Genomic DNA, 24,483 nt, shown 5'->3' with positions numbered 1-24,483 from the left:
CGGTCGGTCGGTCTGTCGGTCGGTCTGTCGGTCTGTCGGTCTGTCCGTAACCCTTTTGTGCTTGGCCTTTTTGGTTAAGATCAATGGTCTGTTGTTAATAGATGCTTTTAAAGCTTTTCTTGGCCTTTTGGCCAAGATCAAAGTGTAGTATCTGTCCGGCAGATACTACAAGCAAAGACTGTATGTGGGGGCAACCCCACGTATAAGATCTTGGTCAATGTAGGGAAAACCCTTCATACCAATTGTCACTATCCATCTCCCCTACTCACTCCTTACATTAAAAATCGGCCTTGTGCCTTATTTGCTCGGTGGGGGGAGCAAATAAATGCCTTTTTCTTGGCCTTTTGGCCAAGATCAAAGTGTAGTATCTGTTCCGGCAGATGCTGCACTTAAGATGATTTGTACCAGTCAATGGAGGGGAGGCCCTCTATGCTGGGACAATTATTATTTTTGGTAACCAGAGTGCCCCCTTTTTGCCTACTTTTAGGGGAGCTGGTTTTTACCTCACATTAAAAACGGCCTTGTGCCTAATTTGCTCAGTGGGGGAGCAAATAAACACCATCTGTTCTTACTACATGCTGTACTTATTGTGATATGAAGTGGGGGATCACTTTTCTGTATTAATTTTATGTTAAATGATCACCCACTTTACAACCAGTCAGTCTCAAGCCATTCAAGTCATTCTCCAGATCATTCAAGTTGTTTTTGAAGGATTCCAATTATTTTTTAAGCATTAAAATCATTCTTAAGGTAATTCAATTCATCCTTAAGTTCATTAAAGTCATTGTAAGTCATTTACTTTTTATTTATTTAAGTCATTTCAGCCCATTTTCGGTCATTTTAGTTTATCTTTAAGAATTTCATGTTAATCCTATATTCATGCATTCATTCATTGCACGAGAGCACGCGACTAATGGCCATCGGCTTTGTTTTATTTAAAATTGAACACTTGTAGATAATTGCTACTAGAAGCAGGCACATCGTTCTTCACCCACTATTAACGCCACTCAATTGACGTAGGAACGAATAAAAAGAAAATTAGCAGTAGAGAACAAATCTATCAGCTGCTTTATGAAATAACATTTTGCTGTAACAAGGTAAACTATGTAAGCTTCACAATTGACAAATCTTTAATATTCTGTATTCGTGGGAAAACCAAAAAAAAACTAAATATGAAAAGATTTAATGCAACATATTATAGGAAGATGCCATTAGACCCATACACATGTCTGAACTTTACAATGCACATCGTTCAAACCAATCAACGACCTTATATCTGGTTGTAATCTTACTGTATTCTCTTATTAAAGCGGGCTGTTTCTTGAGAGGGAAATGGATAAAATAAATGGGCGGAAGTCATGTGATATGAATCATTTCCGGCCAATCACTTCAAGCTGATAGCGTGTAGAAAGATTTGCTGTCATGTTTCACCAACCGAAGTTGGGTTCTGTGATTTCATTGGATGTTGAATCACTTTTTTAGTATCTAACTAGATATGACACTAGTCGATATATGCATAAATCAAACTGTTTATAAGTGTTACTGAATTAGGTTTCAGCTACATTTGGTAAAAAATCCTTTGATCATAAATTTGCCAAAGAAAATGAAATGTTGTGAAGGCTCGGGTGAATGTGATGAGAAATAAGCGAGACGATAGTGATCAAACGTTGCGGTCAGCAAAACGAACGGTTTCTGAACAAAAAAGACTATAATAAACGATTAAAATCCAATATAAACAAGTAAAATTATAGAGGAAAATGCATAAAAATTTAATGCGAAAATATATAATTTTATATATATTCTTTATTCATTTTTTTTTTTTTTTTGGTGACGTTTAAGATTACAAAACGTATTAAAAAGAACATTTTTTTTCCTCGAAAAACTACTTTCGACTGTATCCACGGTCTTTTTAGTGTAATAGAGAGAATGTTTGTGTATTGGGGAAGAGAATGTTTATATGCACACCCAAATACACACACACATATATATATATATATACATACTTTTTATCTTAAATATATATATGTATATATATATATATATATATATATATATATATATATATATATATATATATATATATATATAAGCTGTATTAACAAAACAAAGACTTCAAAAAAGGAATTGATAGCAACAAAAAGTGTATTTCATTGTAAGTTAAAGTTACAATTGTTTCAATACCGGTTGGACAATTTCAAGCATTATGGCGTTTGAAAATTTTCACAAAACCAGCCTTTCTTCAGACTTCTTGAATAGAAAACAATTTGACAATAGAACATTGTTTAAAGAAATTCCCCTTAAAGGAAATGAAGCATGCGAAAACATTTAACCTGGACGCATCCTTTGTCAAAAGCCCATTTAAATATATATATATATATATATATATATATATATATATATATTTATATATTTATATTTATGTCTCGGAAGTAGAGTGAAAAGCATATCTTATTTTTCTTTTATTAATATTATTGGAATCTTTTTTTTTTTTCTTGTACACATTTTTGTGAATTATTCCATGGGTTTCTGCCTTTGGATTATTATGGACTATCTTCTTCCAATTACGGGATTTCCTTGGATTTTACTTGTACAAATGGAAATTCTTTTTATTTTCTTGAAGTTTTACATTTGGATTTTACCGTCACTGGATTTTCTATCTTCCACCAGACTATCCATTCATGTGCAATCACCTTTTTCTTCACCATATTCCCTCTGCTTCACTTTTTTTGTTTACAAGTAATATCTTTGACTTACTTATTGTTTTATCAAATACTTCTGCATGCAAAATCCGATCGCGCATTTTGCTTATTCCTACCCTCTAATGAGAAGGAAAGTATTTCTTCGAAACTCCGCGGATTAAGGATTATCCATTTATCTAGTGTTTCCTTTTCAGATTAAATATGTTTTTAACTCATTTCTAAGTGTTTTTTAACATATTTTATTAACTGTTTGTTCATATATATATATATATATATATATATATATATATATATATACATATATATATATATATATATATATGAGTGTGTGTGTGTGTGTGTAATGTTTTTTTAATTTTTCGAATTATCGATAACTTCCTTGTTTTCTTTTAAATAATATTTCTTTTCTCAGTGGACGTAAGTTGTCGGGTTTACTCTGGTTTGGATTTCTGACAGCAGAGGAATTGTTCCTGGATACGTGTTGATGAGACAAAACGTGAGAGTAACAGTATTAGTTGCTGAAAAAGACTGTGATATAGATAAAAATATATATAAAAAGAATATCTAACGGGCCTAAGCGAACTGAAACTGAGGAAAATTAACTAATTTGACTCTGCAGAAAAAAAAAATCAAATGTAAACCCCACAAATATGTTCATATATATGTCATCGACACAGATATATGCTAGAACTACAAAAAGCGGTCATGAACGTTAAAAAAGTGAACAAAAACACCGAGGAACTTCAACAAAACCTTAACTAGAAGGTAAAAGGAGTATTTAAATCTGGGGAGAAAGTGGGAGTTTATTCCCACTAATATTCCAGAGAAGGCCAATAGTCCTTGTCTTCGAGAAATAAGTAGTAAACTGTTGTTACAGAAGGCAAAACGATTTTCTAATTGTTACAAATAGAGCGGCAGTGTCGGAGATCAGGGAATAATTGATGTCATTCAGATTCCAGGAAACAGCATTTGTTGTTGCCAGTGAGCAATCGCGATTTTTATAATGGTTACTTAAAAAAGCAGAAAGTGCTGAGATTTGGGGAGACTTGTCACTAAGATTCCAGGGAACACCAGTTGTTGTTATCAGTGGCCTATCGCTGAAAATTAATTGTGAGTACTCATAGCAAGTAAAAAACATAATAAGATGTCTGAAAACAAACCCATATGAAGTTTTTTTCGAATTCAGAGTGTATAAATTTCACCAAGTCTCAGGCAATTTGAACTCGATCATATTCTGGTTCATCAAATCTCGATAAGCATTAAACCTCAGGCATCTTAAGGTAAAGTGTGTCGCTAGTTGTACATATAATTTTGCTTATTTCTTCGAGGGGTATGGATCGGGTGTGTGTAAGGTCATTTCGAGTGAGCATAGAAAACGCTCGATTAAAATCAGATATCAACAGCGCAGCAAAATTTTCTGAAATTGAATATAATTTTGAGCAGTGCGAGAAATGTATAGACTAGCCTAGAGTCAAGAAAAGGCAACAGGAAAGAAGAAGCATGAAAAGAAGTAGAAAATTAAGATATTATAACGATATAGAAAAATCAATTATGAGGGAGATAATTGCTGCGAATTTCAGCAACATATTCCCTCGGGCAATTTTGAAGTTGCACGCATCAGCTTGATATTTGAGCTAAGCTATGTTTTTCTTTATCATTTCACCATTCTCTATCTTCTAATAGCATAATTTATTATTATCATTATTATTATTATCATTATTACTATTGATTTTTTTGTTATTATTATTATCATTATTATTATTGTTAATGAGTTTTATAATTATATTAATAATAATAATAAATTAATAATCGCATTTATCATTATTATTATTATTATTATTACTACTACTACTACTACTACTATTACTATTACTATTTGTACTCATGTGGAGTTTTTACACTGGCCATCGACAAAGATTTATCTCTGTAAATATTATTATTAACTAGCAAGACCCGTAACCGGCGTTGCCCGGTGGATACCTCTGCCTCCTTGCATAAAAATATACTACGGTTGTTGATAACCTGCAGGTATTGTTTGAATCGAAAAAACAAATAAGGGAATGTGTAAATCCGTATGCAATAAGGAAATTAGAACAACTGACCCATTAGAATAAGAATAGAGAGTATAAACAGATGTTTTTTTAGAATTTAGGCGTTTTCACAGTCTATGAACTGTTTAGATTGATAGAAACTCCCCATGTTAAGAACGGCTTTCGAAATAGACACCACCAACATCTCCCTGGAATAGACACCCCAAACATCCTCATGTAGAAACGTATATTGGAGTAGATCTCCCCCCTTTTTAGTTGGGGGTGGTAGAGAAATAACACTCCGTGGAAATCGTAGGCAGGTAACAGCCTACAACTGATATGTCGATAGGAGAGAAGTGGATTTTTGTATCGCGTGCTCAGGTACAAATCTGGCGGGCATTGAATTACAGTGCAGAATACATGTGTTTATATCTCTAGAAGCACTTGTCTGCACAAAATTTTAATGAGACTTTTGTAATCAGTATAATCAGTATACACGAAAACCTGATCATTGCAACGAAAAATGTGGAGGTTGAGGTAATGTAAAAATTTACCTACCCCACTCCCAAAAATTGTTAACGTGTGCGCGTGTAATGAAATGTAACCTTCAACCTTACTAGTAAATAGCAAAAGCAAAAAACAAAATGGTTACAAAGGGAAACATGTTTTTGTTGATCGTGCATCTTTTCCACCTCGCTATTTTTAAATAGTTCATTCAGGTTGAATTCAGACTTCACTAATTATTATTATTATTATTATTAAATTGTTAGGTGACTTCACAGAACAGTTACCAAACACCCTTTCCTTCTACAAAAATGTTAAGAATAGCTTTGAAAATAATAAATGTATTATTTCAGCAGGGGTCAGAAGAGCACAAGTATTCACACATATATATATATATATATATATATATATATATATATATATATATATATATATATATTAAAAGGTAGTCACCACTTATCAAGGTCCGGAAGCCACTCGGGGGATAAGGGTTATTGTGTGTATATTACGTTAGTGTTGGAGATTTGATAAAGTGTCTTACTTTAGGGGGCGGTTCATCAGGAATTTGTTTACATTAGACTTGAAGAACTCCAAGTTGTAGTCAGGTAGGAAACATGCAACCGGAAACATTTCCACAGGCGGGCACTTCTAAGAAAGAAGCTTTGTTAATGGAATCTACGTTTTGATTTTGGCACAGAAAAGGAGTGGGGAAAATTTTTGACAGTGGTTTCAGCTAGGCTAGGCGAGTGTTTATCGTGAAAGATTGCCGAAAGAGGACCAGAGATTGGAGTTCAGACGAGCACCTCGCAACATCTCTACTGTGGGAGAGAGGTTGCAGGGAAGAGAAAAGGGTATCACCCACTAGGCCACGAAGCCTATTTTGTACTATATCAAGGCAGGATATACTGTTTTTAGCAGCTCCTACCCAGATGTGACAGCAGTACTCCATCCTTGGACGCACTTGGCTTTTATACAGATGGAGAATTGCATCAGGGGTGAGATATCTTCTGGAGCGGTAGAAGGATCCTACCATTTTTCCAGCGACCTTGGCAACTGACATGATGTACGTGTTCCATTTCAGGTCAGGAGTAAAGGTCAAGCCCAGAAGATTATCAAAACATGGAGCTTCCCCTAGACGAGAGCCACCCATTTCAATTGATGGCAGATGGGGATCAGAGCGTTGATGATGTAAAGATAGGAGCTTGGTTTTAGATGCATTAAAAGTAACCAGCTACCTCCTTCCCCACTGTACCACGCGCTCAAGATCAGAGGAAAGAGAATCTGAGAGAACTTTGGCCTTTGATGTGTTGCTATAGATGGTCATGTTATCAGCATAGATTTCAACGAATGATTTGTTTCATGGCATTTCATTCGGGGCGATACAGGTACATGTCGATATCGAAATTACCTGGCCAAATCACTATGAAACTATAATCGTCCGCGGCCACCAAACTTAAACATCGAATTGGAAATTTTAAAACAAAATGAATCGAACTTTATTTTTTATTATTCCCAGAGAAGATGTATTTCCTCTGTTATAATTTTAGTAAGAACGAATTATTATTTCGTTTTCTTAGGTAAAATATTGAACCCTAATTAAAGTTATGAAGAAAAGTGTAATGTATCCAATATTTTTGCGTGTCATTGTATATATATATATATATATACATATATATATATATATATATATATATATATATATACATTCACCGAGTTTTACATTTCTTACTGACATCTTAACTGTTAGTTTTGCAACTTTTGTCGTTAGTTTTCAGAAGATTATAAAATAATTTAAAAATATGTTCTCGGCGTTACAAGACTTTGATAATTTGTCAATAGATTTAAGAAGGAATTAGCAGACGATTCTTCTCGAATTGCCGCTGTGATTTGATGCCAGAAGACAGTCACCTTGTTCGAATGTAAGGCGATGTTTCTCGTCTATTTAATGAGCGTGGCTTAGTTTCGCATCTCCTCTTTCTTAACCTCGCCAATTATACTTCCAATTGAACATTTTCATCAAGAATTACAGTAAAGAATCGTGCGCAATCGATTTTTGTCGTCAACTTTCGCAGCTATTCGTCTTATTTCTGTCACACATGCTGGAAAGACTGAAATATTTAGAGCTGCTCTGAAATAGCAGATTTCTGTGAAGCCTAGTTTATTTACCTCCCGACGAAGGCAGAATTAAACATAAGGTTTTTACTTTATTTAGGGAAAATCCAGTTCCCTAAAAGAACATTTCAGACTGGGGTAAAAAATAAAGGTTTTCTCATCCTAGGAGGGTTCTATCCTAATTAATCGGAGACAGAGTAGTATTATATATGCTACAATTTACCTATACCTCAAGAGTCCTTGTTTATTTTCCTCCTCAAGAGGGCAAGGTTAGACTGGTATGTTTTATTATAAGGAAAATACAGATCTTTCATAATTAGTGCTGTTTATTATGACGAAAACTAAAATCAGCTCTATCTGGCAAGGTTTCTATTTCAATGAGTAAAGACGGGGCAGATGATTGTAGTATCAGAACATATATTACACTTTGCTTCTAGACCAAAGGAGGTTTCTATTTACTTAACTGTTCAAAATGGCAGGGTAAGACATGTATGTTTGGATTTGAGAATAAACCAGCTGGTTTGATACAAAATTAAAAGTGCCTTTATCAACCAAGGACAGAACAAATAAAGTGTAATATCCGAACAGATACTAAACGTTGATCTCTCCTAAAAGTTTTGTTTAGTCTTTCTGATTCTTTGCTAGTCATATTTTGCCTCTCACATTGTGTTAATATTGATTTATCCTTGTTCATATCTAAAACTAACTTTTTTGTGTTTTTAGGTTTTTAATCTTGTTTTAAATTCGGACTTTGTAGGAATATTCTTTTGTCAGTTTACTTTTTCTATGCTTAACTGCGTAAGTGTTGGATTTTTATTATTTTCTCAGTAGGATTTCTTACACAAGTCATCATCATCGATTGTTTACTTACAATAACAAGTGATTTTCGAAATAAAAAATTAATCGATGCAGCATTCATCCTAGAATTGTTGAACCAACTTTCTCCAAAAGATTAACTTTCATGTTGATATTAAATTCAGTCGGTTCACAGTAGAATTATATTCCCCTCAGAAAATATGTCAGTGTACCAAATAGTGTTTCCTTGTGACAACATATCTCCCTAGATTTCCAATCCACTTCCTCTTTTAATAAATAATTGCAAATCAGTTTGCAATATCTCAACAGCTGTTTACTATGGATCTCTATCTAGCAGCGAACATTGGTCTTTTTCTAGAGTTTTGTGGGGAATAAGTCAGTACAAAATTTTAATATTCTCCGAATTGTTTTCAGTAAAAGTCTTGTTATATTTCTAAACGGTATTTTCCTTCATTCAATTTTGTGTAATCACGGCCAATCTTGCCACCAGATATCTGTCTGGAGGGATGATAGTTGATGGAAGTTATTATTATTATTATTATTATTATTATTATTATTATTATTATTATTACTATTACTATTATTACTATTATTATTGCTCTTGATGTTGTTGTTGTTGTTGTTGTTTGTTTTGACCTAAAGTCTCAATAAGAGAAAGCTACAAAGACAATATGAGAGTCGTAGTATGTAACACCAATATGGACTACTACTAAATACACACACTCTCTAGAGTGGTTACCTCTCGGTATATTATATAGTTCGGAAGAGTACATATCGTGTGCATGGGTGAGTTTCACAACACCCTCTTCAAAGCCTTTTTGCAACGGAAAAAGCTACTAATATCTTTGTCTCTTTGGGTTGATAATCAGTGGGTCTGAGAATTTTATCCTGTTACCCGACCATCGCTGGGTTTGTGTTGGTTTAGGTGGGTGGAGGTTGATAGTCTAAAAAATGGCGTCAATCGGTTCTTCCTCTACTGGTTATGTGTTCCTAGTGCCACCTGAATTACCTTATTAAACTTACCTCAATCTACTTGGTGTCCCTATCAACAAGGATTAAGTAGTAATGATCTTCGAGGGGACTGTTAAAGTTGATATTGATTCTTGATCACGGTTGGTTCGTTTTTTTACCAGTGTTTGAATGTGATATGTGGTGCCTTTGCCGCTTGAACAAGTCAGTTATCTCCGTAATATTTTTATCCATGTTCGGCCAATGCACATGTCTTTTCTTTAAGCTTTTCATTCGGTTATTTTGCCGGGCGTCCTGTGTGGAATAACTATTCTTCCACTATATAACAGGACTTGTCACAATAAAAGAATGCATCTGAAATATTACTGTCCTTCTTAGCGATCTTACCATAGTCCTTAGTTATCTTGATAGTTATTCCTTAGTTATTAATTTTTCCTTAGTTATTAATCTTGATAGGCTATCATCGTGTCTAATTAGTTTTCTTTACAAATATCCCAGTTTGAAATCGTGATCTAACAGGATGATGCCATATTTAAGTAGTCAGTCGGTAGTGATCGCCGGTAAGCCTTTCTTTATTCCGAAAATCGTGAGTAAAGGCTTATGATCAGGTTGCAGCGTTAAGAATCCGTCATAAATATACCTATGGAATTTAGATATGACGAAATTATACTAACAGATGCTTTTTTTCAATTTTCGAATATTGTCTATCGGCGGGTGACACCGTTCTTTAAGAATAAGACACTAAGAAAGCAACCTCTGTCATGAACCTGCGTTCCGGATGCCTATGCACAACCAACGTCCATCACAAAAGTAAAATGTAGAAAAATATTTTTATGAATATCTCACTATGTGAGCGCTGGATATATAAACATAAAAAAAATCATTATACGATGTTCAGGCAGTGTGGTAATTGACGAAGAAGAGCGGCCAGGCTATCTTGGTGTTTTAGTAGAGGGGTGTAGAAGGTGTTGGAGTTGGGAGTAGTGATCGGCAGTGCGGTCCGTTACGACCTCAGACATAGGTAAGATGCAACCGCACTTGATTTTACTTCGCGTGTTGGGAATTCTTACCAATTATCTCGAATCAATACTGGCAAGTTAAAATAAATTATAATGAGAAATGGCGTATGTGCTGCGTTTATATTTTTTCCTTATAAATTTTATACTTGCTACGGAAATAACTATTTTCACTAACTCAGCACATACTCTCTGTCTCTCTGTCTCTCTGTCTCTGTCTCTCTCCCTCTCTCTCTCTCTCTCTCTATATATATATATATATTATATATATTATATATATATATATATATAAATTTAATTTTAGGTAAACAAATTACAAATTAAATGGTTACAACAATAACAAATTACTGTTTTGGTCAAATGAGGAATTTAATAGGATAACTAAACTTTCGACCCCTTTTTTTAAATATATATATATACATATGTATATATATATATATATATATATATATATATATATATATAATTCTCCCTAGCTTAGGTTGAACATTTGGGAAGTGACATACAAATTACCATTAGCGTATGAAGCGATGCTCTTTGTGTAAAAAAATTGAGCTTAGGTACTTTGGACAATGTGAAAACATTGTTAATTCACTGCCTTTATAGCACAACGTACAGCGCAACGGTTAGAAGCTCCGAATGTCATTTGGGCGATCGGGTTTCGATCCTGGCACTGATGAGATGTGAAACAGCGAAACAGTTCTGTATGAGAATGACTATATATATATATATATATATATGGAGTCGCATGACAACCAGTTACCGTGTGTGACCACGAGGAGGCACAGCAGAGGTCTTGATGAGGGAGAGGCTGTGTACTGACAGGAGAAGACTTACGCACTCGGCTTCTCGTTTCGCGCAAGGCTAGCCAGTGGTGGTTGCTGAGAGCGAGATGGTGCGTAAGCCAAGACGCTACCTTAAAGCTAACACACTTGCGCATCACATCACCCTGTGTGCATTGCACACGCACACATTGATTGACTACGTCATCATCAGGGCAAGGGACAGGAGAGACGTAAGATTGACCAAGGCTGTGTATGGTGCCGACTGTTGGACAGACCACCGCCTGATCATATCCAAAATGTGCCTTTACATCCAACCCAAGTGGCGGCCTCAGGGCCAGAAAGTCACAAAGCGCCTTGACCTGGAAAAACTTAAAAGTCCAGATGTTATCCATGAGCTACAGGAAGCAATCAACGACAAGCTATCTGTCCCGCTCACCATCTCGGACACTATCGAAGATCAGTGGGCACACCTCAGAGACTCCACCTACTCCATCGCTCTCGAAATCATTAGACCCAAGCAAAAGAAGCACCACGACTGGTTTGATGAAAATGACTCTGAGATTCAGCCCCTCCTGGAGGAGAAACGCCAACTTCTCCGTGCACATCAGAGTGACCCCAAGTGTTTCGCAAAGAAAGCTGCCTTCATCAACATCCGCAGCAAGGTGCAGGCCAGACTCCGCTCCATGCACGATTCCTGGCTCAGCGCCAAAGCAGATGAGATCCAGGAGCATGCCGATAGCCAGGATATGAGGAAGTTTTACGATGCGCTGAGGGCTGTCTACGGTCCCCAAGCCTCTAGCTCCTCCCCCCTGCTTAGCTCCGATGGAACAACTGTCTTGAATGACAAAAAGCAGATCCTTGATAGATGGGCGGAGCACTTTAACAGTGTGCTAAACCGACCATCTTCCATCAACGATGAAGCCATCGACCGACTACGCCAGGAGCCTATCAACGAGGAGCTCGACATCCCACCCTCATCAGAGGAAGTAAGCAAAGCCATCAAGCAACTTTCCTCTGGGAAGGCCCCCGGCCCCGACTCAATTCCAGCAGAAGTATACAAAGCTGGTGGACCTACACTGCTTTTAAGACTAACAGAACTCTTCCAATCCTACTATCGTTCACATTTACAAACGCAAGGGAAATCGACAGTCATGTGACAACCACCGCGGGATATCCCTTCTTTCCATCGCCGGGAAAATCCTGGCCCGCGCCCTTCTCAACCGCCTGCTGGTGCACCTTGATGATGGTCGTCTTCCCGAGAGCCAGTGTGGCTTTCGAGCGGGCCGCGGGACGACTGATATGATCTTTGCTGCACGCCAATTGCAGGAGAAGTGTGTCGAGCAGCATCGGGGCCTCTACACCACGTTCGTCGACCTGACCAAGGCCTTCGACACTGTTTGCCGAAATGGCCTCTGGCGGATCATGAAAAAATTTGGTTGTTACAGACAGGTTCATCGCCATTGTCAGGCAGTTCCATGAGGGCATGACCGCTCGTGTCCTGGATGACGGCGACCCCTCAGAGCCCTTCCCTGTGACCAACGGGGTCAAGCAGGGCTGTGTCTTAGCCCCGACGCTCTTCAGCATGGTTTTCTCTGCCATGTTCCAGGACGCTTTCAAAGACCGTCACTCTGGCATTGCAATCAGGTACAGATGTGATGGGGAATTGTTTAACATCAGGCGAATGCAGGCAGTCACGAAAGTGAGGGAAACCATCATCAGAGACCTTCTCTTTGCCGATGACTGTGCCCTTAATGCCCCAAATGAGATAGAGATGCAACGTCAAATGGACGGATTTTCCACCAGTTGTGAAAACTTTGGTCTCACCATCAGTACAAAGAAGACAGAAGTTATGTACCAACCCGCCCCAGGAGATGCATACCATGAACCCGGCATCACTGTCAAAGGGCAGAAGATCCATGCTGTGGAGCAATTCACCTACCTTGGCAGCACCCTCTCCCGCACCGCCAACATTGACATTGAGGTTAACCATAGGATCTCCACAGCGAGCAGTGCATTTGGAAGACTTAGAGACAATGTGTGGAAGAGGAGAGGCATTACACTCACAACCAAACTGAAAGTATACCGAGCGGTCGTCCTGACAACCCTACTCTACGCATGTGAAACTTGGGCGCCATATAAAAGACATGAAAAACAGTTGAATGGCTTCCACCTCAGATGCCTCCGTAATCTTCTCAACATCCGCTGGCAAGACAGAATTCCTGACACAGAAGTCTTGAAGCGCGCGGGGCTCCATACCATCACCACCATAATCCGCAAAACCCAGCTCCGGTGGGCAGGCCATGTCTATCGCATGCACGACAGCCGAATCCCCAAACAACTTTTCTATGGGGAACTCAGCCAGGGAAAGCGGAATGCAGGGGGCCAAAAGAAACGATATAAAGACTGTCTGAGAACGTCCCTAAAAGATTTTGACATCAGCCCCCAGTCTTGGGAGAGTCGCGCTGCTAAACGTTCGGCCTGGCGTTGCGTCATCAGCCTAGGAGCCGACAGGGCAGAGAATCAACGCATGACACACGACCATCAGAAGCGCAAGAGGAGGAAGGAGAGAGCTGCCGGTTCACAGCCTGCCGATACCGCCTTCACGTGTCCAGAGTATGGAAGAGTCTGCCGAACACGGATTGGCCTCATCAGCCATCTCAGGACCCACAAACCCCTAACGCCGAACTGATTGATACCTTGGTCATCGTCGACTTCGACGGACGAGCAAGAAGAAGAAGAAGAATATATATATATATATATATATATATATATATATATATATATATATATATATATATATATGCATTTTAACCCCAACTAAGGCACGGTGCCACTTTGATGTAGGGACTACTGTTACATGATAAAATGGCTGTCCCCTTTTCATGTAAGTAAAAAAATAGGGAATTATTTAAATGTAAATATGAAATAGGGTAGTCAATGATTCGAACTTGCGAAGCTAGATTTGGAATTGAAAATTCCAATCATAAATTAAAATAAATACAGAATGTTATTGAAATAAGGAATTGCAATTGTTTAGCTTGCATATCTGTATATGGAAAAAGAATGTAATAATGAAATTTGTTTCTGTGAAAATTAAAAAAAAAAGGAATTTATTCGTCAATTGAAATTGTAAACATATTTTGTAAAACTGTTATTTAAAAAACAGGTTACTGAACTCGGGGTCATGTCAGTTTTGGCAACGTGACGCATGCCGCCATGTGCTTCATGAGCACATGTTTAATCATGCGATGACGTGATAGTTCCCAATATAGGTAGAGATTTTAGATGCAGTCGAAGAGGAGAGGAGAAGAGTCAGGGAGAAAGAGCCGAGAGAGAGAGAGAGAGAGGTCATAGACGGCTGCTGACGTCAAACCTTAGAAGCGAAAGGTTAGAGAAGAAAAAGCCATGTAAAGAAACTTTGAATTCCTCAAGCGAAATCATGGACCGGTCATGAAATAAAGGACGTCATCATATTTGTGTATCTGAGCCTTCGTGTTGTTATTCAACAGAAAAGGTATTGTCCATTTATGTTTTAAGAACTTGAAAGTGAAAATCATCATCTCAAAAATAGGTAAGAAATATATGTATCAATATTTATAGAAACACTCCCGTTCATACAGAACTGTCTCTCTCTTTATATATACCTATTTATGTCTCCAATATGCTACTCTTACAACATGAACATCTTAAGACATATGAACACTCAACGCATGAACACTCACTAAGACTGTCTATCACTCTAAGACTCTCACAAATATGAACAACAACAAATAAAATCAGTCCTCTTCTAATAAGAATTACATAACACTACTATCTGGGACATAATCAATATGGGTACTATGTAGGGATTTGAGCAGCAAGATATCTGTTTACATTACATTTAAACTTTTGCATGTCAGTACAGTAAGAGAAACAGGGACCCGGAAAGGAATTCCAGGGTCTAGCAGTCCGAGGAAAGAAACTATTAGAATAGAAGGCTTTCTTACATCTAGTGACTCTGTAGGGGTGTAATTTTGCTTCTTGTCGGGTTTGTCGAGTGTATTTCCGTCGAGTTTCTTTATGATACAATGTACTTTAGAGGGGGCGATTTTCAAATCATCATGTGTGGTTTTTGTCCGCAGAGGAAAATCTGAGAGGAAGTGGTGCTCTTGGTCCAAAGTAGAGTTGCAGGCAAACCGACGGGCAAGCAGTTTAGCCTTTTTGTTTGCCGTGCAACCCATCTCAAGATTGCTGAATAGTGGGGGGTTGTTGATTGCCCATTATTTACTACGCTATTATAGATTTTTTTTTTAATCACGAGTTTCTTAATTTCTGCACTTCAATACGTTTTCTGGTGTTTTCGGCATATTCTCTCCTGGCTGTGCCTTGAAGACAAGAAAATATGTAAAAACTTGTAGATGGACTACATCTATAATTTAACATGCCTCGTATTTAGAAAAAAATGAACATTTAAATAATTCTATCTGGTTTATTTGTTTTCAGTCTCGATACTTTTTAAAAACACCAGAAATTTCTAAGGCGTAAACGTTTCATACATTGTCACTGGTTATTATGTTATCAGTTTCGATATACAGTGGATCCCCGATATACGAGATTCATTCGTTACTGGATGAAGCTCGTATCTCGAATTAAAATGGCATCATTGAGGAGACCTAGTGAAATACGACACACTCGACCACTTAGCGGTGTCATGTGGAAACTCGTAACTTGGATTTTCGCTCGTATGTAGGGGGTGATTTTTGCTCTGAAGCAATCTCGTATCCCGAATTTATCGTAACTGGGGTAGCTCTATATAAGGGATCCACTGTATTTTACAATTCATTTCCTAACCTCAAAAATATACCTTTAATTCCTTTTCAGCAGTTTATGAATCATGAACAAGTAATAATCATTCGACGTTATTTTTTAAGTTAACAACCTTAGTTTTATATGTGATTAGTTTACAATATATTTTCATATCAATAGTAATAAGACATTTAAATAAAGGATTCTGTTCGAAGTTTCTTGCAGATTCCCGAGTTCAATATAACAAATCATTAAGTTTTACAAGACACACATAAAGATGGACGGAAGTTACGTCTAGAGAATCGTTAACAAAAAAAAAACACCGAAGATATGAACAATAGTCTGAACAATATAAGGTTGGAAAACGTTTTTTTTTTTTTTCATTTCAAGTTCAGATGAATTATGGTCCGTGTTCTTTGACTTCGTTTTATCTCTGCATTTTTCTTCACTTCAATAGTTTTACTTACAAGTAAAGGTTTTAAAGACAGCACAAAAGATGATTAGCATAAAAAGACAATAACGCAATTTAAATAATCTCTGTTCCGTTTTACCGGAATTTTATTTGCGTTATCTAAAATTGCAGACGTATTATCATCGACCGTATAATTAGTTTGGTAAATACTGAATTTTTTTTTTACGTCTTATAGTTTGATGGCACTATTCACCAGTTTTTTGGAGGGTGGGGGGTATTAAGATAAAGTTTAAACATAACGTCCTTGAAATTGTTATTTGAAACACTTATTACAAAGGATTCTGCGATATATATATATATATATAAGTGAAAGTGTCTGTCTGTCTGTATGTGTGTATGTGTGTCTGTCTGTATACATTTCCTTACGCAATAACTCTGTCAATTTTCAGTCTACACACTCGAAATTTTATATACAGGGTACGGAGATGTGGGAAAATCTTTGTAATCCGTTTTGGGCCAGAAATTTTACTGTTAAGGGGTCAAAGTTTAACGATTTGACCTTTGAGAACTCTACCAATTTTAGGTATAAACACTTGAAATTTAGATATAGGTTCCTTGGATATGGATCTAACTTAATAACTTTATTTGATTCCAAAACAATAAATGTTAAGAGGTCGTAATCGGGGTCAAAGTTTAAAAAAAATTTGACCTCGGTGGTCTCTACCAAATTACTCAGAAAATGTCTGGTCTAAATCTTTGAAATTTTATATAAAGGGTATTCAGAGATAGGGAAAGCTTTTTAATCGGTTTCAGTCGAAAATTTGAGCTACCAATATATAAATGTATGTATGTACGTTTGAATGTCTGCCTAAAACTTTCGACAAATGGTGCGGATTTTCACAAGATCAGTATCGTTTTGAAGCTCGACCCATTAGACGACAAATATCGAAAAATTGGCTAAAAACATTAATATCTTCATCCTCAACCTGGCACTTTTCTACAGAAAGGGGTCGCGTTTTTCGCCGATATTTTCAAAATTCATCACCTCTTTTCGATTGTGTAGCCTTAATTGAAACCTATGTCACTTCCAGTTAGCTGGTGGTCGTAACAGCAAAGACGTCACTTTTTCCCCGTTCTTTTCCTCCTTCGCGGTACGGGTTCGAGCTTGCCTTCCTACTACCATTTTTTTTTTTGCTCAACACACACCTCCACACACCGGGCACCCATGCTAGTATGTAATACTTTAAAATATATATGTTTTATTAACTCAGGAATGTACACGCAAACACACACATCTATATGTGTGTGCGTATGTGTATTCCTGAGTCAATAATAATATTATTAATATATATATGTATATTTGTGCGTACCTTTGCCTCTTTCAAAAATGTACACACACATATATTTGTGTGTACATATATTCCTGAGTTAATAATATATATATGTGTGTGTATGTGTGTATGTATATATATATATATATATATATATATACATGTATGTATATATGTGCGTACATTTGCCTCTTCCAAAAAATGCACACATTAAGAAGCTTTGATTGACAAAGAGGTGTTCTCTGGGATATCCGTTGATTTCAACAGAATCAGACAACACTTCATACAGCAAATGATTCGGTCCTAATGATGTGCAGACACTTTGGTGATCATATAATCAGTAGGATGTATGACATATGATCCAGAATACGTTTCGAACTCGATGAACTATAACTCTCCCAGAATTTAATTTGTAAGCTATTTAAAAATTAAAGACTATCAAACTAATCTTAGAACAATTTTTATCTGAAGAGCGTGGTCACAGCTAATGAAACACTAGTGTCAACTAATAGGGTATGTCAAGGTGGAGTTGTTGTTTTTTTAATGTGTAGTTGTTACAGATGATATCTATTAAAGCGATTTCAATATGATTCTTCAAAGAGAAACGACAAAGGCTAAGTGAGGGCAGTGTTACGAGAGGTGTGCAATAAGTAATGCCCCTGACCCACGTCCAGTTGTCTGATTTAGCTGAAATTTTTCATGTGCAATAATTTATATCTCTACGGGTTATATGGCAAATTACATCTCTGAACTAATTGTGGTTTCTGTTTTACAGGTGGAGAACTGAGTCAGGTGTGAAATGGAACTTGTTGAATGTCGAGCAGTGATCCAGTTTTTGTATTTGAAAGGACGCAAACCACAGGAGACTTTTGATGAAATGAAAGAAACTTATGGTGATAATGCCCAATCATATGACCTTGTAAAACGCTGGCATCGTGAATTCAAACATGGCCGGAAGTCTGTGGAAACAGCTCCCAGACCTTGTCGCCGTAGTGATGACAGATTTCCTGGCAAAGGGCACTACAATTACAGGAGCCTAATATGCTTCACTTTTGAGGGGAATCAAGAGGCGGGGCAATATCAGCAAAAGTACCCCCTCCTGCAGGACAACGCTCCGGCCCACAACTCGCATGTCGCAAGATCAGAAGCACGGGCGTGTGGTTATGAAATCCTTTCCCCATCCTCCCTACTCTCCTGACCTTGCACCCTCTGACTTTCACCTCTTCCCAGCCATGAAGTTTTTTTTTTTGAAAGGAAAGCGTTTTCCAGATGATGCAGCCTTGATTTCTGAAGTCACGTCGTTGTTGGAGGACCAACCTGAGGTGTTCTACAAAAACGGTCTCCAGAGTTGCATCAAACGATGGGAGAAATGCATAACTCTAGGTAGTTCCTATGTAGAGAAAGCCTAACAACTGTGCCAAGTTTCGTTGCTCTACTACTATGGAAAGTGGATCAGGGGCATTACTTATTACACGCCCCTCGTAAGGCATGTTTATGTCAGAGGTATTGGCACGTGATATACAGGTGTGCATATTGGATTACTTAAAGGGACGGCTCAACAAGAAATGTTAACGTTGGACTTGAAGACGTACAAATTGTAGTCAGCTAGAACGCAGTTAAACGGAAGAGAGTTCCACAGGCATTCAGTTCTTAGAAAGAAGCTTCGGTCATGGAATCTACGTTTAGGTTTAGGCACATATAAAGAGTGGGGGAAAGAATGACTGTTATCTTGTCCATGTTACATGAACTCGGTTTGAATATGTGTAAACACGCACACATACACACAGACAACGTTTATAACCTCTAGACGATACAAGCATCGGTTTCATACACATATTATCAACAGAACTGAGCGTATGGTAAGCAATTGACAAACGAATGGGGTTAAGTTCAAACGTTTATTTAAAGTTAAATGATCGTGAAAAGAGACTGCTGGCGTGTCAGTATGTTGGTGACGGCGGCGGCGCGGCGGCTCCTTGTTGTTGATAGAACGGTGTTTACAACACGGTTCACAGTAGTTGGTGATGACGCCGGCGGCGGCGATGACTACTTGTTGTTGATAGAGCGATGTTCACAACTCGGTTCACAGTAGTTGGTGGTGATGGCGGCGGCGATGATTACTTGTTGATAGAGCGGTGTTCACAACGAGGTTCACAGAAGTTGGTGGCGATGGCGGCAGCGAGAATTACTTGTTGTTGATACAGCGAGCGGATAGTGTTGCACACATTAGCCTCCCTCTTCCTTGTTGAGAAGATTAACGTTTTTATAATGGTGGTGCGGACGTAGTTGAAGACCAAAGGGCAAATTTAAAATTAGCTTGCAGTTTGCTTTTTTTAATTGTGTTTGTTTATTGTGTGTGTGATGCGTTGTAGGGAATCGTCTGTTTGGTGTGTGTATTGCATGTTATATTGATTTAAAGCTGAAAAAGTTGCGAATGTAACCTAGTTGGTGTTGAATTGTTGCAATGTTTTGTGTAATATTTATTTGCATTAATATGGTATCTAAGTTGCGTTTTCTGTCATGATTGTGTTTTACATTTTGGTTTTCTCTTTTGTTGTGCAGATAATCTAGCGGTGTTCTTGGTTGAAGTGATGTGCGAGCTATTCTATTGATGTGTGTATGAGAGAATGGGCTTTGAAATTGTTGTGTGTATTTATTGAGTTCATTTGTATTGCATCGACGAACATCTTTGTCTTGCCATCGCCATTATTGACTGTCGCAACCGCTACTGCTTCTGGATTATTCGTAAATATGAAAGGATATGTAATATAACACGCATATTATCAACAAAGGATGAGGGTAGAAAAATAAACAATTAATTTAATTATTTTCTGATGACTTAAAATATCATTTCATGTTACGATGATTAGAATAAAACGTGACTTAGGACGGGAAAAAGACATTCCCTGAAGTGTTTCACTACTTTTATGTCCCAACTTACCATTGAACATTATTCAAGATTATGCCTAACGTTTGGAATTATATTTTTACCAGCATCTATGAAACGATTTTATTCTAGAAATTATTAAACTTTAGGATATTGAAGGATTGAAATGCGATATATTTTGCTTTTTGGTGTGTTATAACTATACATAAATTTTAATGAAATATTTTTATTTTTAAATGGAAGATCGTGCTAATATGTTCCATCATAAAATCCTTAAACATATTTCATTGACATTGAAATTAGAAGATAAAGGATTACATTATTCGTTAAAATTTTACAAAATAAATAAATAAATAAATAAAATACTTGATTATACCCAACATAACTAAAATTACACATCCATGCTTAGTAGATGTATTCCATAATACATAATGATAGGTTAATAAGTTTAAGATAGTGTTGCATAGCCAGGTGTATATAAACGTGTATATCATATTGTCGCGTATATGAGTGTATGTAATATTTACTTATATATGAAGAGTCCTAGAGTGGATGAAACGCGAAATATTCAGTGTAGCTTAATCACCATGTATATTTTATAACTTACTAATTAGCTCTACCTACGTATTGAGCATTTTTGAAGTAAATACTTAGAGTTTACGCTTAAATTTATACTTTCGTATATTAATTTATGTGAATAAATGAAGTAGTTACACACCCACACACACACACACACATATATATATATATATATATATATATAAAAACGTTCATGTGTTTACGTGTATATGTATGTGTGTGACGTGCGTGTTCGTCTAGTGTGCTTCATTTCGTGATTCGTGATCAGTTTTCTATTTTTCGTCAAATTTATGCGTATTTAACATTTATGATCGTTTAGTGTTTAATGTTTATACATTTTGATTTCTTAACAGACACAGTTTAACGACGAACATTCACGGCAGCCTATTTACACTACGAAGCACAATCATAATAATAATCGACCACTACAAATTCCGACGTTGCCCCAGAACAAACAATACAACAACCCTTTTCATCCTATTTTATCTAAAATGAGGAACATTTTTATACACCCATCTTATTTTCCGTAAGCATGACGCAATGCATATCGTCATAGAGGATGACATTATCATGCTTGATGTCCTTGCAGATAAAAACCTGTATGATGTAAGATTTGACGTCTTGTATAGGGTAAAAATAAAAGTACATGTATGTAGATTCCACGAGCAACGCCAAGAAGCCTGCTAGTATATATATATATATATATATATATATATATATATATATATATATATATAAGGTGAGGTGCCTATGTATGTGTGTCTGTGTACATATTCCTACACAATAACTCTGTCAATTTTTAGTCTACAGACTCGAATTTTGATATACAGGGTACTGAGATTTAGGAAAATCTTTGTCATCGGTTTTCGGCCAGGAATTTGGCTATTAATGGATCAAAGTTTAACGATTTGACCTTTGAGAACTCTACCACACTCCTCCGCCAATTCTGTGTCTAAACACTTGAAATTCTAGATATAGGTTCCTTGGACATGGATCTAACTAAATAACTTGATTTGAGCTAAAAACTATAAATGTTAAGGGGTCATAATAGGGGTCAAAGTTTAAAAAAAATTGACCTCTGCGGTCTCTACCAAATTACTCAGAAATTTTCTGTTATAAACATTTGAATTTTGATATAAAGTGTATTCAGGGATAGGGCAAGCTTTTTAATCGGGTTGGGTCGAAAATTTTTAGTTACCAATATATAAATGCATGTATGTATGTTTGCATGTCTGCCTAAAACTTTCGACAGATGCGACGGATTTTACCAAGATCAGTATCGTTTTGAAGTTCGACCTTTCAGAAGACAATGGCTAAAAACATCAATATCTTCACCTTCAACTGCGCACTTTTCCACAGGGGGGCGCTTTTTTTCGCCGATATTTTGGAATGTCATCCTCTACTCTCGAGTGTTTAGCCTTAATTTAAACCTAAGTCACTTCCGGTTTGGCAGTGGTCGTAACAGCAAAAACGTCACGTTTTTCCTCCGTTCTTTTCCTCCTTCGCGGTACGGGTTCGAGCCTATCTTCCTACCACCACTTTTTTTTTGCTCAACATACACATCTAAACACCCGGGCAATGCGGAGTTGAAATGCTAGTATATATATATATTTCTTAGAGGGAATTAGACCTTGAGTCTAAAGAGCAGAGTTTATTTTAATGTATTAGTAACTATATTAATACTTTTAAAAGAAAACAGTGCTCATTGTACTGTAGATATATAATAAGCTCAATAGGTATAGATATCCTAGAGCTATTTTAATATTGAGTAAAACGATTCATAATTGTTCATTAAAAATCAGTTATAAAGGTTTCGACTTACTTAACCTTATTTAAAATGTTGAAGTTAAAAATAAAAAAAAATATGTCACAAAACATAAAATTAATAACTTTTTAAATATTTCCAGGAATATCTGTCTTACTCACGTCTAAAATGCTAGTTTTATTTTGGAGTCTTTAAATTCTTCTCCCCCCCCCTAATTTTGCTAATGGGGAGACTATGTTTAAAGGACAAATTATTGTCTATACTTATTGTCAATTTCAATAAAATAAACATCGTTTCCGAAACGATCGTACACTCGAGTTGATTTTGTTTTTTTTTCCTTTTGAAACTGATTTTTATTTCACAATTATGAACCGTTTTACTAAGTATATATATATATATATATACATATATATATACACACATATATATATTAAACTTTATATTAATAGAGATAAAGTTGAAGTAACTACACAAAAGTTCAATGTTTTGTAAATTAACCCTGGCAACTGGCAATATTTATTGGGATATCGTTTTATTTTGTTATATATTTTCTTTGTAAACTATGTTTATATAGAAATGGAAATATATTATCGAGAGTTTAACACGTTTTACACGTTCGATAGAGTAGCTTAACTACATAATTATTAACTGCTGCATATATTAGTTGTTATGTTTGACGATATCAATCGTTTCATACAGAGACCACAAAGAAGTCAGATTGATTATGATAATCTATCTCTCCATATGTCTCTTGCATTGACATATATATGTTGCTACTTATATAAAATCAACTCCAAACACTTTAATCAATTTCTAACTTTCATATGATTTGTTTGAGCTAATAAAATATGTTCATAGATTACAATTATTACAGTCACTCTAATGTTGCAATTTTCTCCATCATTAGGCTCTCATCTATATCAGTTTATCTCGCTGCCTGAAATATATTCGGGAACAAACACTCCATTCTATAATAAATTAAATTATAGTTGTTCTTCTTTAATTCATTAAAATGATAATAATTTATATATGAGAAATTTAATTACTAACGTAAATCTATTATTCATATGTATATTTTAATAACATAACAAGGTAAATAGCGAGTGAAAACACTAGTTAATTATAATCATAATAACATCAAAGTATATATATATATATATATATATACATTATATATATACAAAATCAAGGTGCATATATATATGTGTATATATATACATATATATGTATATATATAAAGATAAAAGTTAGAAATAGAGAAAGAGAGATAGAAAGAGAGAAACAATGTATTATATACTCCGATTTTCCTAGGTAGAGCTCCGTCATTACATCATATAAATAATTGTTTTATTAGAGTAATATAAAGCCCTTTGTAAATAAATAAATGGTGCACTGGCAATCACTGGTTATATAATTATATAATTTATATGTGTGTATCTAATAGTCCAGTGAGTAGACTTGCCGACTATCAATTAGATGATTGTATGTTTGATATTCAGTCTGGCTGATAAAACGCACTGATACAAACAGGTTGTCTGTTGATAACTATATATATATATATATAGAGAGAGAGAGAGAGAAAGAGAGAGAGAGAGAGCGGAATAAATAAAAAGGAACAAAGCGTATTATGCGTTCATCAATGTTTCGTCTTTATTTCGAGACTTGCGAAATAAAGACGAAACGTTGATGAACACATAATACGGTTTTTTCCTTTTTATTTCTCTATTTTGTCGGAATACTATTTCCATATTTCTCATCATATATATATATATATGATGAGAAATATGGAAATA

General features: G+C 36.0%; 1 pseudogene; it reads left to right on the top strand.

Annotated features, from left to right (window-relative positions):
* The first annotated feature begins 328 nt into the window (after positions 1-328).
* Positions 329-475, top strand: LOC145291822 (U2 spliceosomal RNA; annotated as a pseudogene).
* The last annotated feature ends 24,008 nt before the right edge of the window (positions 476-24,483 follow it).

This window comes from Euprymna scolopes, chromosome 12, assembly GCF_053919585.1.
Source record: "Euprymna scolopes isolate OS-2025 chromosome 12, ASM5391958v1, whole genome shotgun sequence".
NCBI lineage: Eukaryota > Metazoa > Mollusca > Cephalopoda > Sepiida > Sepiolidae > Euprymna > Euprymna scolopes.
The sequence above is the reverse complement of the archived record's forward strand: the minus strand, read 5'-3'. Positions and strand labels throughout refer to the sequence as shown.